The 17,416-nt window shown below is 40.7% G+C and overlaps 1 protein-coding gene across 2 annotated transcripts in view; it reads right to left on the minus strand.

The window, feature by feature from the left end:
* Positions 1-11,702, minus strand: part of NEK7 (NIMA related kinase 7) — a 167,191-nt gene extending 155,489 nt beyond the window's left edge. For both annotated transcript variants that reach the window (XM_032422105.1, XM_032422106.1), the window contains exon 1: positions 11,411-11,702. The gene's annotated coding sequence lies outside the window, so the exon portion shown is untranslated. The remainder of the gene's footprint in view (positions 1-11,410) is intronic.
* Between the last annotated feature and the right edge of the window lie 5,714 nt (positions 11,703-17,416).

Below are 17,416 nucleotides of genomic sequence, written 5' to 3' on the forward strand. Positions count from 1 at the left end.
AGAGAGAGACACAGCGAGAGAGGGAACACAAGCAGGGGGAGTGGGAGAGGGAGAATCAGGCTTCCCGCCGAGCAGGGAGCCCGATGCGGGGCTCGATCCCAGGACCCTGGGACCATGACCTGAGCCGAAGGCAGACGCTTAACAACTGAGCCACCCAGGCGCCCCGAAAGGGTACAAAATTTAACCAAAAAAAAAAAAAAGTAAGTGGTCAGACATGACTAAAATATAGAAAAGTATAAAGAAGTAAATCTAGAAAGATAGGTCAGGGTCAGGCTGAAAGCAGAGGTTCCAATGCATAGCCATTAAAAATAATTGAGCCAGGCAATATGATGCAGCATTTGGTCATTCTTGTGCTCCTATATTCTGTGATTAATAAAAACTGAAATATTTTTAAAAGCATAAAGCTAGATCTTTGTTTGTTTTCTTTATTACTCACTTCCAGCTACCTAGCAACAATCCCCAAATTTCTCTTTCTTCAACCCATGAATTGGCGGGACCCAGTAGGAAAATGGGGAGAATAAAGAACAAATGGAAAAAGAAGAACCATAAAGTGAACAGAATCACAGAATCATTCATCTTACAAATGCTGGAGATCCCCAGAGATCAAATGGTCTGTCCCTCAGGTTTCAGGCATGTATGTCTTCCAATTTCAGAGAAACTTCATCTCATTGTGAAACTAAGTTTAACATCAAACCCCGTCCAATCCACTGGATCATCTTCTGAACAGCATATGCAAATACCCAACAAAGTTCACAAAAAAAAATAAAAATGGGCATTCATGTCTTACTGTGGAAATACTGACATTCAAAAGATGACAACCCAACACATGAACAAAAAAGGCCTAGGAATCGTAGTAGCACTGCCTTATCCGGGACCACACACCCAACATATACCCTAAGTCAACATCATCAGGGCATCGTTAACAGTCCCGGCTCCATTTTATTATCTGAACCATTCATCACATTACCAATGCTCTCTCCTAGGCCAGACACTCAACTCTTAAACTGAGTTGTGTAAATATTAATTTAGCTTACACTAAGAGCTGGACTCTGTGCTTGGCATCTGAAAAGATATAAAAATGAACCTGGACTTAATCCAGGACTTCAATACCTTCTTTATCGAGCTGCCTCTTCTTATTATTTGAAAAAAGATAGGGATAGAAATGGTCATAAACAACAAGGGCCTGAACTGATTTGATGAACTCCAAATTAAGAAAAAGGCATTAAAAAACACTGGTAGAAAGTAGTTTTTAAATGACCAAGCATATCTTAAATGAACGAATGAATGTGATTGACCAAGGAGGCTTTCTTGAATAAAGAACACAACTTGCATGCAAAGATCTGTATCTAATGACAAGGAGGGAAGTTAGAAGCAACTCAAGTACCAGAGACACTTGTTATCAATGGAAATAAGATAGTCATGGAAAAAGGAACAGGTTACTCATCATGATGTTCTTGAATACTTTCCAGCATGGCTAGATATGCAAGACATCAAAGCTTGGTACAGCCAAGCCCAGAAACAAGACTGAGAACTACAGGTGGAAGTAAGGTAATGGTGACTAGAAGCAAAATCTCTAGGTGCAGGCAAAGGGCTTTTAGCCTTAAGCAAAAAGCAAACCATCTCAGAGGTAAGGGAAGTGGTAAGCTTTCACACCTAGCTGAGAGAAATACCGTAGAAATGCCAAAAATGGTGACAACAGCATACACTGTAAGCAGTACATTAACAAGGGACCACTTGTTGGGATAGGACGAAAACTAACACTTAGATGTAGTATTTTCTTTTACTTGTTCGAAGTGGAATTTTCTCTTCTGTTATTACTTCAATTGTTGTTTATAAGATATTTATACTTTATCTAAATGATTTTAATTGATTTATAACCATCATTTCAGCAACACCTATGCCCTGTTTGAGCTGAGACACAGGTTACACATGCTGGAAGAATCTAATTATTAGATATAAACTGCTCCAAAGGGCTGCACACCCCAGGCCAAAAATGTTAGCAATAGGAATGGGCTCTCATTATAAATAAATTTTTTTTATTATGTTCAGTTAGCCAGCATATAGTACATCATGTTTTTGTTGGAGTGTTCAACGATTTATTAGTTGCGTATAACACCCACTGCTCATCCCAACACATGCCCTCCTAAATATTTTTTTAATTAAAAAGTATTTTTTTAAAAGACCACGTGTCATTTCTTAGTATGGCCTGAGGAACACCTGCATTAGGATCACCTGCAGTACTTATTTTAAACGTAGGTTCCCATCACAGACCAGTGGCTTTCCAAATCTGTGTTTATTATAAAAATCATCTGGGATACTTGTGTTTTATTTTTTTAAAGATTTAATTTTTAAGCAATCTCTACACCCAACATGGGGCTCAAACTTACAACCCTGAAAGCAAGAGTTACATGCTCTACCAACTATCCAGCCAGGCACCCTAGGGTACTTGTTTTTAAATGCCAATGCTCATACTTATCAGATCAGAATCTCTGACACAGACATTCTGAGGACCACAGTTTGAGAAACATAGTAATAGGACAAATGCTTTGAAAATACAACCTATCTTGGTGGTAGCAAAAAAGCCACCCATATATTCTTGAACAGCTATACAAATTTTGTAAATCATCTTCAATGTACAAATAGATGTAACTATTTCAAGGAATCATGAAATAAATCCTTTAGGATTCATGTGATTAATCTCTAATCATTCTGCTTTGTAAAGCAGAATTTTCACTGAAACAGGGAATGTATATAATAAACAAACTGAGAACCAACTTCTAAGAGAGGGGCATGGCTACAGAAGTAAAGGAAACAGAGCCAGTCATGATCTTTGAATCACAGCAAGAGAAGGTATTAGAGGGAGAAACTGGTCAGTGGCATTGCCGAACATTTCAGGCATATATACATGAAGCAATGGGGGCACACAAGTTATTTTCAATATACCAAAATGACAAACAACATGAAGGCTGGCTTTTATGAGTCAAGGTGTCTAACATAATGAAATATGTATTTATGAAATATTGACCATACGACCAATCATGAACTTTCTAGCCTTTACTGTCTTATGAACTGCCTCTAATTAAGTGCTCCTTCCTGGGACTGCCCTCCATAATGGTAATTTCTTGTCCCACTTGGATCCTATTAAATAGTGAGGATATAGCAATCCACCCTACTGTTCATCATTTTAGAGGCAAAAGAAATACTTCACCCCTGCACAATCAGGTACTCAAATATTTGCTGACTTAAATCAAGGCCCTGATACAGGCAATCAGAGGTACACTGTCATCACTCCATCAGCAAGTCTTTATTGAGCATGTACCATGAACACAGCAAGATTCTGCTAATTCAGGAGAAGTGAAAAAAAAGAAGAAAAAAATCACTGTGCCTACCATCAAAAACATTACAAAGGTAACACAAGGCAATATTGACTGTTATGGAATCTAGCAGAGTGTGTATTAGCAAGTTTACATCCTTGGATTTTAGTTTATTCTTATTATAAGTTTATTTTTATTACTCTCACAATAAATGAAAAGGTCAGTTTAGATAATTTATAAGTTTCCTTCCAGTTCTGAAAATAACTGATTTAGTGAATCATACACTTAGGTCTCCTAAGGGAAACTACAAGACGATAACAGTGAATGGAAAACTTGAGTTTGGAACAGCTGTTTTGTGGTAGCAATAGAACACTAAGTACAGGGGTGCCTGGGTGGTTCAACTGGTTGAAAGGCTGACTCTTGATTTCGGCTCAAGTCATGATCTCAGGGTTATAAGACAGAGCCCCGCATCGAACCCCACATCAGGCCTGCATCTGCTGCATCAGGCTCCACACTCAGCGGGGAGTCTGCCTGAGATTCTCTCCTTCTCCCTCTGCCCCCTCCCCCCATTTATGTGCACATGAGCTCTCTCTCTCTGAAATAAATAAAATCTTCTTTTTTAAAGATTTTATTTATTTACTTGACAGAGAGAGAGAGTGAGAGAGGGAACACAAGCAGGGGGAGAGGAAGAGGGAGAAGCAGGCCTCCCACTGAGCAGGGAGCCCGATGTGGGGCTCGATCCCAGAACCCTGGGATTATGACCTGAGCCGAAGGCAGACACTTAACAACTGAGCCACCCAGGTGCCCCAAATAAGTCAAATCTTTAAAAAAAAAAAAAAATACTAACAGCAGATTACATATGTACAGGATAACCTGGGTGCCTTTATCTCTTAAATATAATTTCTGCACAATCCTAAAATTCTGTTCAGAACAGAAAGATCAGAAATCTATAATCTGTATGCTAAAGAATCTGAAAGAAAAAGTATAGATTTAGCTTATTAAACTTTAAGTGTAAGAGTGACTGCTGTCCTTAAAAGAAGAGGAGAGACGCATACAGAGACACATAGGAAGACTGCCATGTGACAGAAGCAGAGATTGAAGTGATATATGTCTAAAGCCAAGGAACATCAAGGAATGCCGCCAACACCAGAAGCAGAGAAAGCATGGAATACATTCTCCCCAGAGCCTTCAAAGACAGCATGGCCGTGTGGACATCTTGATTTCTAATTTCTGGCCTTTGGAACTACGAAAGAAGAAAATTATGTTGTATTAAGCCACTCAGTTTGTGGTAATTTGTTGGGGCAGCCCTAGGAAACTAATAGAGGGGTTAAGAGCCAGTGCCCAGAGCATCCATTTCCTGGACCACGACAGTCAGAGTATGGTTCTGGGGACACCAAAATAGCAGCATCTTCCTTATTGTGGCCATGTCTTCATCAGGACAGCGACTGTGTACTCTCACACTGGCAGCTTTATGATCATGGATGAGGCAGCAACTCCCTTGGTGGCCTGGTATTGGGAAACTTTGCAGAAGATGGAACTCCACCCCCACCCCGTGCCCCACAACCCTCAAATACTGTTAAATACAGTGTAATAAATTCCTTTATAAAAACAAAGAATGATTACAGGATAGAACTGCTTAATAAAATACAACTCTTTATCAACAGCTAGTATTTGAAACACTCAAGGTCATAAAATGATAAAGCGAAGTTGAAAACATGCCATTCAACAATGAAAATATTTATCAAATGTAGAAACTATATTAAAACTTTACTTTAGATATATGTTGAAGATGTTAAAAAATGCCAGTTTTTACTGAATACATTCCCTGCCACTATACTATCCTTAATGTGTTCTAACACCAAAGACTATAAAGAAAACAAAAGAAGTTAATAAGAAACTGAGAATAAAACATCAGTTTTTTCCCATAAATTCAATCCATCAATAAGCATTCTTCCTGTCTATCTTTCAATTTACTTGTATTTGTTAAGTAACAAACCATGCCTGGAAATAAACTGTTTGGATAAGGTCATGCCATTTGCCTTAAAAAAATTACCTACTGTCCAGTTCTGGGAGTCTTTTGTTTTGTTTTGTTTTTTTTAAAGATTTTATTTTTTGACAGAGAGAGACATAGCGAGAGCAGGAACACAAGCAGGGGGAGTGGGAGAGGGAGAAGCAGGCTTCCCGCAGAGCAGGGAGCCCGATGTGGGACTCGATCCCAGGACCCTGGGATCATGACCTGAGCCGAAGGCAGACGCTTAACAACTGAGCCACCCAGGCGCCCCAGTTCTGGGAGTCTTTAAGACAGTATGCAAACATATCACAGTATTTTACTATGTGGTCCACAGTTATATATAAAAAGCAATGGAAGATTTGCAATTCCTTACCTTTTAGAAGTACAATAACTTTTCTAAACAAATCTATTCAATTTTCCCAATCATAATGTAATAGAGAATATGTGGCTTTGTTATGGTTACAACCACAACAAAAATTACATTAATCTGCCAGGTAAATATGAGAATATGAGGAAAATATTCTAATGATTAAAAAAAAAGCAAAACTGTAAGACTATTAGAAATAATATTTTTAGTTTTGCCATTTTTACTTAGTATTTAAGGATCTCTTTACAACTCCCATTTTTTACTGTCCAAAATATAACCCCCGCAAGCCTCTTGTGTTTTTCCTATCTGAGGAACCAAGGATTAATGCCTTCTCCCCATACTCCAAAAAACATAAAAACATGAACTCAAACAATGGGAACCACTAAATTATGAATATGGAAATCACAGGGCAAAGAGGAAGAAGAATTCAAGCAGAGAAGGGAGAAATGGCATAGAGCTAGGTAGGAGCCTGATCAGACAAAGCTGGGCCCCAGCAGAATGGGCAACAGGGCCTGTCATCAGAAAAACTGAGAACAGCATATGCGTTTCCTACCGCTGAACGTCCTAAAAACAGAAATAGGTGAAATGAAACTAACACTTAGAGCCTACTGTGGTATTTTTACAAAGATGTTTTCATTTATTCCTCAAAGCAATCTTACCTGAGCTGAGAAAACTATAGTCCCAACAAATCAAGTAACTCAACCAAGGAGACAAACCTGGGCTTAGTCTTTTTCATGATAAACACAGAAAATGATATTTGTGCACAGGGTCTGATAAAGAGGCTCGCTGTAGCTGGTGGCAACTAGCCTGGTAGCTGTGAATGCCCCGGGTGCTACCTGACCACGCTGAGAGTCAAATATTCTGGCACACCCAGAACCCACTCCTGGCCAGGGCTAGGAAACTCTACTGAGTGATGTCAAAACTGCTGCATTTTCCATTCCATTCTCAGGCTTCTCAGTAGCTGCACCCAGGTAAGCCTACAGCCAATTCTTCAAACAAAGGGAGGAGGTAACCCACACATCCCCAGGCTACACACACCCTGACTGCAGGCCCTCCCACAAACACAAGCCCTTTCCAGTATTTTTTTTTTTTAATTAGGGGAAAAAGTCTTCTATAAAAGACTTTTTTCTTTAAAAAAAAAAAAATCTGCCCACCCTCTTGCTCATGACAGAAACTTCTAAAAGAAACAAAGGCGGTCATTCCAATAGGTTTAAAATGAAAACTATGAGTTAAAGAAACATACCAAAATATATTTATATTAGTGTTATCTGTCAATCAAGCAAAGATTAAATATATGACATCAGATTTCATCTTGGTTTAGTAAGGAAGAAGCTAGACAGGTTACACATTCATTCAATGTCACAGGATGGGTGTGGGACCCCCAAGGAGCAAAGAATGGTAGAAAACCCTGAAAAGGTAGATAAATCTAAAAGAGGTTCATATACTTATGAAGTCTCTGAGATGAAACACAAAATTGGGATATGAATAAGTGGCATTATTCTTAGGGGACTGGGAAAGATCAAGAGATTGTCACAAATGTCTAAAACCAAAAAAGGCCAGGGACACCGGGGTTGCTTGGTTGGTTAAGCCTCCGACTCTTGATCGCAGCTCAGGTCTTGATCTTAGTTCAGCTCTTGATCTCAGGGTTGTGAGTTCAAGAAACAAAAAAGGCTATAAAATACTGCTGTGGAAAATCCACATCAAGTCAAGCATCAATGGCCCAGAATCATATTTAGATCTTTGGTATTATCTTCTAAAGCTGGGGTGGGCCTCCAACCTATTTGTATAAATAAAGCTTTATTGGAACACAGCCATGACCACCTGTTCAGGTACTGGCCATGACTACAATGATAGAGACTATATGGCTCACAAAGCCAGAAATATTTACTATCTGGCCCTTTACAGAGAAAGTTTACTAACCCCTGTTCTATACAAAAGCAGCCTGGAATGAAAAAGTTACCCTCAACTACTTACTTACACTGATTATCAACAGAAGACCAGTGGCAAGATTTACAGAACGGTCTACTTTCATTAAGTAACAGAAAACATTTATTTCTAAAATTTTATAGACCAATTAAGTAAGTTCCGTTCATTTATACACTGTTTTGATTAACCCTGGATAGCTACTACAAAACAACTCATTGTAAGCACATTATATAAACAGTATAGCAGAGCAGTTATTTTGACAAAGGTTAAAAAAAGTTTTCTTGCACAAGAAAATTAAGAAATGCTTCATGATCATCTGTCCCTCTCATTCCCACCGCTCACTAAAAACCATGAAATACATTCTTCCAGTGTTTTCATCAGAATGAAAAAAATATTTTATATAGATATATAATGTATCATACAGAGATAATCAAGCTATTAGTCACCAAAAGAGGAATAAGCAATTTAGAAGTTTTATAACTCTAAGAGTGAATCGTTCTACATTAGTTTTACATATATTTAAAAATTCTCAACTGCCATTATATCCTGCAAATAAATACATTTCATTACAATTATATAACCAAATGTTACTCACCTATATTCCCTATAAAAATGAGGGGAGGAGGAATTAAACTAAAATAATCAAAAGGATGAAGAAACACTTCTTAAAACATCTAGCTATGTATTTATGGAACTGTCAATAAAGTAACTGTTGATAAAACAATTCAGAGCAAACAATAATCATATATGTCATTTCCAAGATACCCTCAAGTATTATACTAAGTATCCTACCATGTTTTATGTATACTGTACTAACTATCTGAAGGGACAAATATTTTAATTGAAGGAAACCAGGAATGTGGACAGAGTGCAACTTTGTGCAACTGCAGCTACACTGCAAATGTTTTAAATACCAAAGCCTATTTAAAAAAAAAAAATCAAAGGAAACAAAACCTGAAAGGAATTTTGCAACTTATTATCTAATTAAGCAACTTCTTTTCCAAAGTTGCATTTACGTTATCACTATCCTCTCCTGTCCAGATACGCTGGCTACGTTAGTAACACTTCAGAGATGCATTTTAAAACATGAGACAGTTTGGTTCCAGAAACTCAGTAAAAGTCTCTAATGATATCTCAGACCACATATTTAAGTGAAAAAAAGAAATCTACATTTCGGTAAAGGCACAACAGATGAGAAGAAAAGAATACCTAAATTATGGCGATAAATCAGAGCCCAAAACTGTCTATTGGAAGGAAGGTGAAGGGGAGGGAAGTATGAGGTTAAATACTTACTTACACAAACTGAAAACTGCGCTTTCGGTCATTTAAAACGACAATTTTGATTTTTATTATTTGGGTATGTTATTATACTGGCCTTAAATCTCCCCTCCTCCACCAGTATGTTGCCATCATACCAGACGTGCTTTCCTCCTTCTTGGAGTAAGTGCTGTTTTATTGGGCTGGAAAAGAGCTCTGGAAATTGTCCAGCCAGGAAAACGTCTAAGTGGGAAAAGGAATGGAGGGTGCTACAGGTATGATCTTCATAAATAAACCTAAATACTAGTTTCAAGTATAGAATAAATCTGCACTCAAGTTACGCTCTTCACTTTTTAAATTGATAAAGATTTTTAACGGTGGCAAGATTCCCATGTATTGTGGAAAAGCTTAACAATTTAGTTTCTGATATTCCTTGGTTTTCGTTTACAGAAAATTTCAGAGTAAAACTCCATCCACCTGGACATTTAGTTCGCTGACCACCTTCGTTTCTTATCAACTATAAAGCTTCAAATGCAGTGGTGAGTTCAAGATGTAGCTCAATTATGAAACGAGACGTGCATGAGGAGTCAGAAGAAACTGGAACCTCCTCCCCTTTATTTTTACGTATTTCTCATCCCTCACACTGGAGTCCTCCACCAGCCATCCTTCGAGGAGAAACTTTCTCTCCCTCCTCCAAGCCTAGGGCCGAAGTAGGAAGTACCCGCCCTCCCGAGCAGGGAACCGCAGTGCCCTCGCCGCTCATTGGCTGCGGAGGCCGTCAGTGCTGCAGAGGGCGGGGCCTCCCGGCTGAGAGCAAACTCTCAGGCCCGCACTTCGCCGAGGGTCCGGGGAATCTCCACCCCAGAAAAAGCAGCCAGCGTCCACTAGGGGTTCCTTCTCCTCCTTTTTATTTTGCGGGCCCTCCTCTCAACGTCCCCATATAGTTTCTGCCCGTTTGACTCCTCCACGCGGCAATTTTTCAAAGCTCCAACATCTCATCCCCACCCCAGCAAGCTCCAGTCCAGGACCAAACAGAAAGATGCTGCGGTTTTAGGAGTGAAGCAAGCTGTGGACTGGATCTCCCAAGGGTAGCAGAGGATTCCTTCCTCTGGAAATGATATAATTGCTTAAGTTTTCTGTTAACTGTTGTAAGTGCACTGGCCTTCGCCAAGTATTAAAGCCAAAAATACTCGGTGTCCATTCAGTAAGAGTTGCCACAAAGTATTACAGGGTTAGTTGAATCTCTTGTTGAATTATCCACCGTTTTCAGTGTTTTGTCCGGTTGCCCCTAATACTATGCCATTCTTCGACCACACCCGCAACAGCTCAAGCTCCTATACAGACTTATCACACACGCATTCTGTACTTTATCCTGTAAAGCAACCTGACAAGACACACTGCTGTTGTCTACAGGGAGTGTGCATACTTCTTGAAACTACAAACTCTTTGGAGGAAGAATTAGGAACAATGGTGCTAGTTATGATAGGTACACAAGGCTCTACAAACTATGCGCATTCAATTCTTTCAACAGCATCCTTATGATCAGTAGTCAGAGGAGGAAAATCATTTCGTTTTTGTAATGCTTTCAGACTTTCAGTTCCGTCACCAGAACTGCTCAAGGATGGGAGATAACCTACTGTAAAATAAGTATATTTTTAGTATTTACCCCTAATAAGGACTACAGCTATGAGAGAACACGATTTATGTGTTTGACACATCATCTCCCGAGGCCTGCAGTACACAGGAAAGAGGCAACAAGAGTTCTTTAGATCTCACTGCAGCATCCTCTAGGTTGTGTTGCTTCCTGACACTATCCTAGGGCAATGTGGTCTTCTCATTTTTCTTTTTTGGGGTCCCCTTCGTCTCTCTGACTTTGGCCTCAATTCTCAGTGTATTTATTTTCCATTGCCACCATCACCATCTCTATTGCCTTGCAATCTCTCTCACATTTGCTAATCCTGACAGGGTCCCACGAAAGCCCATTCTCCAACAGGTCGGCCATCCTCCCTGTCCTTCTCAAGCCATTTCAGCTTCTCCCTTAGCTTCACGGCTCCCACCACCCACTCTCTCCAGTGAACTTCACTCCTCTGAAGTCTGGCTGCGGCCGAATCCTGACAGCTGGGCCTAACCAATCCGTGAGGGATAAATAACCGACGCCGCCAATGAGCAGCAGCCGGGGGGTGGGAGGCGGGACTTCGCCTAAGTTCCTCGGGTCCTGAAACCAAAGACCTGTTGCCGCCGCCGCGGTGGCCGCGGAGTTTCTTAGTTACCGCGGCACCCACGGCAGCCTCGGGCCGCCAAAGCCCGTGCCAGGCACCAAGTTCCTGCCGCCCGCTCCCGCCACTGCCAACGAACCGGACCGAAACCCCCACCCAGCTCGAGCGCGGCGCACCCCGCCCCACCTCCCCCGGCGCGGGGATCCCGGAGGCCGCCCCGCGCCCTCCCGGCCTCCGCCTCTCCGCCCGGCTCCCGCAGGCAGCCCCACCCGGCCCGGGCCACAGGGCCCGGGAGCCCGAGACCCCCGCAGCCACTCACCAGGAAGTTGGGAGTTTTCCGTTCTCCTGTCCGCGAGGGACCCGGGGCGGGCGGGCGGCTCGGCCAGGCGGCCCCGCGGAAAGGCCCGCTGGGCCGGGGGCTGTGGCTGCGAGGCCGGGAGCCGATCGCCACCTCCCGCCGCGCCGCCCCCGCGGACGCTGCAGGCGCGGGCCCCCACCCTGCGCAAGGCGAGACGCGTCCCGAGTGCGAGCCTAGTGGCGGCCCATCCTCCCGCAACTCCCGCTCCTCCTCCCGCGGCCGCCGCTGTCAGGAGTGTAAACATCCCGGCATCCCCGAGGAGAGGGGCGGGGCGGGCGTCGGCCCCTCCCCGCTCCCGGAGCCCCGCGCCGCCGGTCCTGCCGGCTGCGCGTCGGGGCTGCCCGCGGGCCCCGCACGGCACTCTGCGAGTGCAGGGAGCCCCGTCACCTCCCCGATGCAGCCGAAGCCGTTCTGGGGGGCCCCTCCGGCATGTGGCTCCCTGTTGTCAGACCCAGCGCGGCGTGGAGTGCGTCGATCTGCCCCCTGAGCCCCATTCCCCTCCTTTGCGCCAACTTTCCTCTGGGCTGGGGTGGGCTGCTTTTTGAGAACTTGTCTTTTCCTCACTTGCATTTGAATGCCCCCACTTTCAAGCTGTAAGCTCAACTGGTGACGTCCCCTTTCTTCTGGATCACAGCGTTTTGATCCCATCCTCTCTTACTAGGTGGTTTGAACTACCTCTGCGCGAAGCACACCTTACATTAAAGTAAGAGTCCTAGCGTAGATAACAATGGCTTTTAGGACATTTCTGAAAAGTGAACGACTTATTTTGGTATTGGGAATCATTGGGAAGTGGGGGGTGGATACCCCAGACCCCTAGGACAGGAACTGCAAAAGACTACTACTTGAGTAACTGGACACGTATTACTGGAGATGACAGCTAGGAGGCAGTATGGAGTCAACCACGCCTTCATTCTAATCTTAGTTCAGTGATTATTAACTCTGTGACCCGGCAGCAAGTTATTTCACCTCTCCCGAGTATTAGTCTCTTTGTCTGTAAAACAAGAATGGTAATAATACTCATCTCTAGGACTAAGGTTAGAATTAAATGAGATAAGCAAGGTGCTTAAATACAAGAACCTAGCTTTTAAGTACTCATTAAGTAGTTGTTACTGCCCCTAGGTCTTTCACTCGTTTGACTTACCTACCAAAGGGATTCAAGCCAAGAATGAGTAGATTATAGCTCAAAGACTTCAGAAGTTAAAACTATGGAATTAAGATTTAGAAAGTTTATTTTTAGCAAGAAAAAAAGTCAAGATCTCAAGAGGAGATGTTGATTCTGTTGGCTCAAGAAGTAATAAATGTACTAGTGACCGTTCTAAGGAATGAAGGTACAACAGTTACCAAGATACAAAGTCCTTGCTATCATGGAGCTTACATTGTAGTAGAAAGGCAATAATCATCATCATAAGCCAGTAAATACATACTATGTCAGATGGTGATTCATACAAAAATAAAGCAGGGTAAGGAGACAGGGAAGGGAGCATGCTGTTTGAAATACATTTATCTGGGAAGGCCTCTCTGACATTTGAGCAAAGACCTGAAGGAAGTGAGAAAATGAGCCATGTGTCTGTCTAGGAGTAAAGCATTCGACACAGAAGGAACAGCAATGCAAAGACCCTGAGTGGAAGTGGGCTTGGCATGTGTGAGGAATAGCCAAGAGATAAGTGCGGCTAAAATCCAGCAAGCAAAAGGAGTGCACTAGCAGATGTGATCAGAAGAGGGGATGGGGTACAGGAAGGGGACAAATGTAGAACCTTGTTAAGTTTTAGAATTTATTCTGGATGAAATGGAGAGTCCTTGGAGGAGTGACCAAATCAGACTCGGTTTAGGATATAATAGCAGCACTGTGGAGAATAGACTGCAAGTTAAGAACAACTAGAAGAGGAGATTATTCTAAAAGTCAGGTGAAAGATATTGATAACTTAGAACATTGTGCATATAGTGGAGGTAATAAGAATGGTCAGATTGCAGATATATTTCTAAGATTTGCCAGTGGGTTGGATGTGGGGTAAGAAAGGAGGCAAAGATGAAGCCAATGAAGTTGGTATTTGAACTAGATCATTCTGTCACATCACAACAAATTAAAATCAGTCTGTCAAATAAGAAAAGTGTCACCTGAGTCATACACAAGCACACCTTGCAGGAAAAAGAACCAGATATTCCCAGGGTGAAGACATTTCAACGTGAAATGGTACAGGAAGTACGATTAAAGGTTTTGGGGGGTTTTGTTTATATTTTACTATCTTTTGCACCACCTTTTAAAAAAATGTAGATAGACTGATAGATAATAAAACATCCCAGTTTAAATAAATTTCAGATTCATCTATAGACCAGATACTTCATTGGCGTGAGGAAAACTTACATACCTTATGAACACTGATAGGCAAATAAATCAAAATGAGCTCCCAAAGCCTAGTAGCCACAAAGACTTTGTCTAAGAAATATCCTGTTAGTGGCTCTATGGTGCCCAAAGTACTGAAATCACCTGTATGTGTCCTCTTCTTTCACCTTAAAGGACTACAGAGCTACAGCTATATAGTAGTAAAGTGTTTTAAAAGTTGTTAAGACTGTCAGAAATGAATCCACTGCACTTTCTCATTGTGACTTTTTATTGCCCTGTGTGGACATAAGGGAGGGTTGCCCCAGCCACTGGCCCTTGGCCTGGAGCAAATGCTAATGGAAAAACTGAGATCTGGCCAAAGAGGCTCCTCTGGCCCTGGGGATCATTACAGCAGAGCCTAGCTTTAACTGCTTTTCTATTCATCTCCCGCCAACCTTGCTCCAAAAATGCTGTCTGGCTCCATGAAACGCATTAATTACAGTCTTTTCTATGAGCTGTGTTTATACCTAATTACCACACAATACATACCATTAACTATCAGGTTAACTTTGCTGTAAATGATATTTGATTATGTCACTTAAAGCCTGTCAGCTTACACCAAGGCTTCCTATTTTATTATTCATACAGCTTCACTGGCCCCACACAATTTAAAATAAAAATTAAATGTAGAATTGATTACCAAAACCATTTTTATCCATAGGCTAAACCAGACCAGATGTTATATACCATGTTCATTGTAAATGCAACTTCTCTGTAAGGAGAGAAGCTTGCTAGGAAAAAAAAAAAAAAAAAAGTGTTTTCCCAATGAAGGATGGTGAAGTAATATTAAAAATAATTTTCCTTTGAAAAAGATCCTAGCCACTGGGGTAGACCAGAAATGTCTAGTCTTCTTGACTCACAAACATAGTGCTGGCAACAGGTGTACTTAAAAAGCTACTAGTGATATTGGCAGTCACTGAACTTGGCAGCTAAATGGTGATGAGGCTTAGTCAAGCTGTTGAAATGTCTGGACTGAACTGGGCCAAGAGGAGGAAGTCAAAGTGCAGACTGCAGACAACCCAAGGGAGATCACTTTTCTCTAGTCCTGGCTGTGGTCACTGTACAGTGTCTGAAAATAAATCTTTATCTTTCTTTGAAAACACTCATGAAAAATATTAGAAAGCTACTTTTTCACCCTGACAGCCCCTCGCATTTAATTTTTAGTGGATCACATAGATGAGCTTCCCATGAAAACAATAAAATCAGCCTTCATTTTATTCTCACGCCAAATCCCTAGAGCTCAAATTCACAGAAAGGCAACTCTGCTGTCCCTAGCATCTAGTTATGGTATTTTGAGAATATGGTTCATAGTTTAAAATTGTGGCATACTTATGGTGGCTTTTTCCTGGCTATTTTTGTCATAGTTACAAAACGGAAACATTTTTCAATACACTATATACATATTTTTAAAATATATACTCTTAAAATGGAGGGAAATGTAGTAGTTTATACTGCTTGCAAAATAGGGAAGAAACAGTACCACTGGTAGTTCATGTTTATATTACAATTTTCTTTGTTTAACAGAATCCAGTTGAATTTATGCGTTTTGTCTCTTACTATAAAAGCCAAAAGGCCAATATGCAATGGGCCAAAAGTCAAAGCAATGAAGGAACTATATTCAAAAACCACTTCCCTTTCACACTTGTACACTCTACCCTTGACGTGGAGCCAAACAGTGAGTCCGTTTCACAGGACACACTCTCCTCAACAATGGTAGCGTTTTCACAGAGCATTCACGAGCTCCTCTTTATTCTTTATGTTCATAGAGAGTTGTGGTGATACAGCAATCAAACCCCAAAGATAATTTTTAAAAGTACAGGTTTCTCTGGAATATTTTGTGTGCATGCATCTACCTGAGAAAGGGATGTTACAAATACTCTGGGATTTCACAAAGCTGAATGGATAGGTCTAGAAGAGGTCTACCTAATTTCTGCCTCCCTCTACATCTTCTGACTCATCAAGTCCTCTTTTGTGCTGTTCGCTTAATCTTGGGATGCACCAAATCCATTCAGGTTGGCAACTGCAGCAATTTTCTATTTACTAAATAGGAAAAAAAAAATGGCAAATAATAAGTATTTCTGTTTACTTTTAGTATTCCCGCATGGTTAAATTGAGAGAACACTCTCAGGCTATAGATCCAAAAGCACATCCTAACAATGTCAACACAAGAGGTGAAAAGTTGCAGTCACTATTGTGTTCACCTTTCTAACCCTCTTTGCTCATACTTCAGCCTTTCTTGCTCAAAACATACATCTCTTCATCTTTTTTTTTTTCCAACTGTTCTATTTAATGTCCTAAGTGTACTTTAAAATACTTCAGTAATTATGTCTTAAGCAGTTCAATTGCACTGTTAATGTTCAATCTATTTGGAAATACAGGATGTGAGTAAAACCAGATTGGGGATCTTGCCACATCAAACTCAAAGATATACTCAAAGCCAGCTCTTACTGTCTTTATGACAATAAGCCTAGTTAATCATAAACAGCCTCAATATCCTCCATAATTCTGCTACTGAATTCACTGTTGGGTGAAATTCAAATTATGGGGACATTTTATTTCTTTAATCACTCTGTCATATCAACTTTTCCATCTAAAAGTTAGCATTATGTAGAGGAAGGAGTACCTAGAACAACACTTTGCAGGATAAAACAGGATCATTTTCAAAGCTTGAGAATTTGGGGGCAAAAATCAGAGATGTGCTTAAAAATTAATGAAGTGCCTGTTTTCAAAGTCAGGGCAAAAACCTTTAAATTCATAAACCATTCAAGTACTAAAGAAGGCAAGCCAATATTTACCTATGGATTTATGGGCTAATCCGTTCTTTGAAACTGTGGGAGAGGACTAACAGTGGACTGTCACCCATGGAAACTGCAAACAGTCCTAACTGGACAATATTGTTACATTTGCTCATCAGTGTTATTTAATTATTTATTATTTATTTATTTATTTATCTATTTATTTATTTGAGAGAAAGAGGGAGAGAGCAGGCAGTGGTGAGAGGCAGAGGGAGAGGGAGAGAGAATCCCAAGCAAACTCCACACTGAGCCCAGAAACCCTGTCTTGGGGCTCATCTCGCAACCCCAAGATCATGACCTGAGCTGAAATCAAGAGTCAGATGCTTAACCAGCTGAGCCACCCAGGTGCCTCTCATCAGTGTTATTTATTGTTACATAGCTAACAGGTTCATGTAATCTGAACTTTTAAATTGTTTTTAAGTTATTCATATATAAATATATGATTATTTTTGAATATAAGTTAATTATTTTTAAAGTTATTTCAAAAGCTTATTTTAAAGTTGTATACACATTTAAAATTTATTTAAAGGTTTTATATATGTAAATAACTTTTAAAAATAATTTTAAAGTATATAAATACACACACACACACACAATGTATAGTTTGGGCAAACAAAGTATGCAACTATTTAAAATTCTGTTGTTTTTCTTTGTTCTTTCCTTGCTCAAATTGAAAGATAAAAATAATCATCATTTTTTCTGAAGACAAATGCATAATAAAAGTATTCCTTATGTTCTAAATTAAATGAAATTAATACTTTATCAGGTCTAAATCCTATAACTCCTAAGTAG

The sequence above is a fragment of the Phoca vitulina genome, unplaced genomic scaffold (assembly GCF_004348235.1).
Source record: "Phoca vitulina isolate PV1807 unplaced genomic scaffold, GSC_HSeal_1.0 scaffold26, whole genome shotgun sequence".
NCBI classification, from domain to species: Eukaryota; Metazoa; Chordata; class Mammalia; order Carnivora; family Phocidae; genus Phoca; species Phoca vitulina.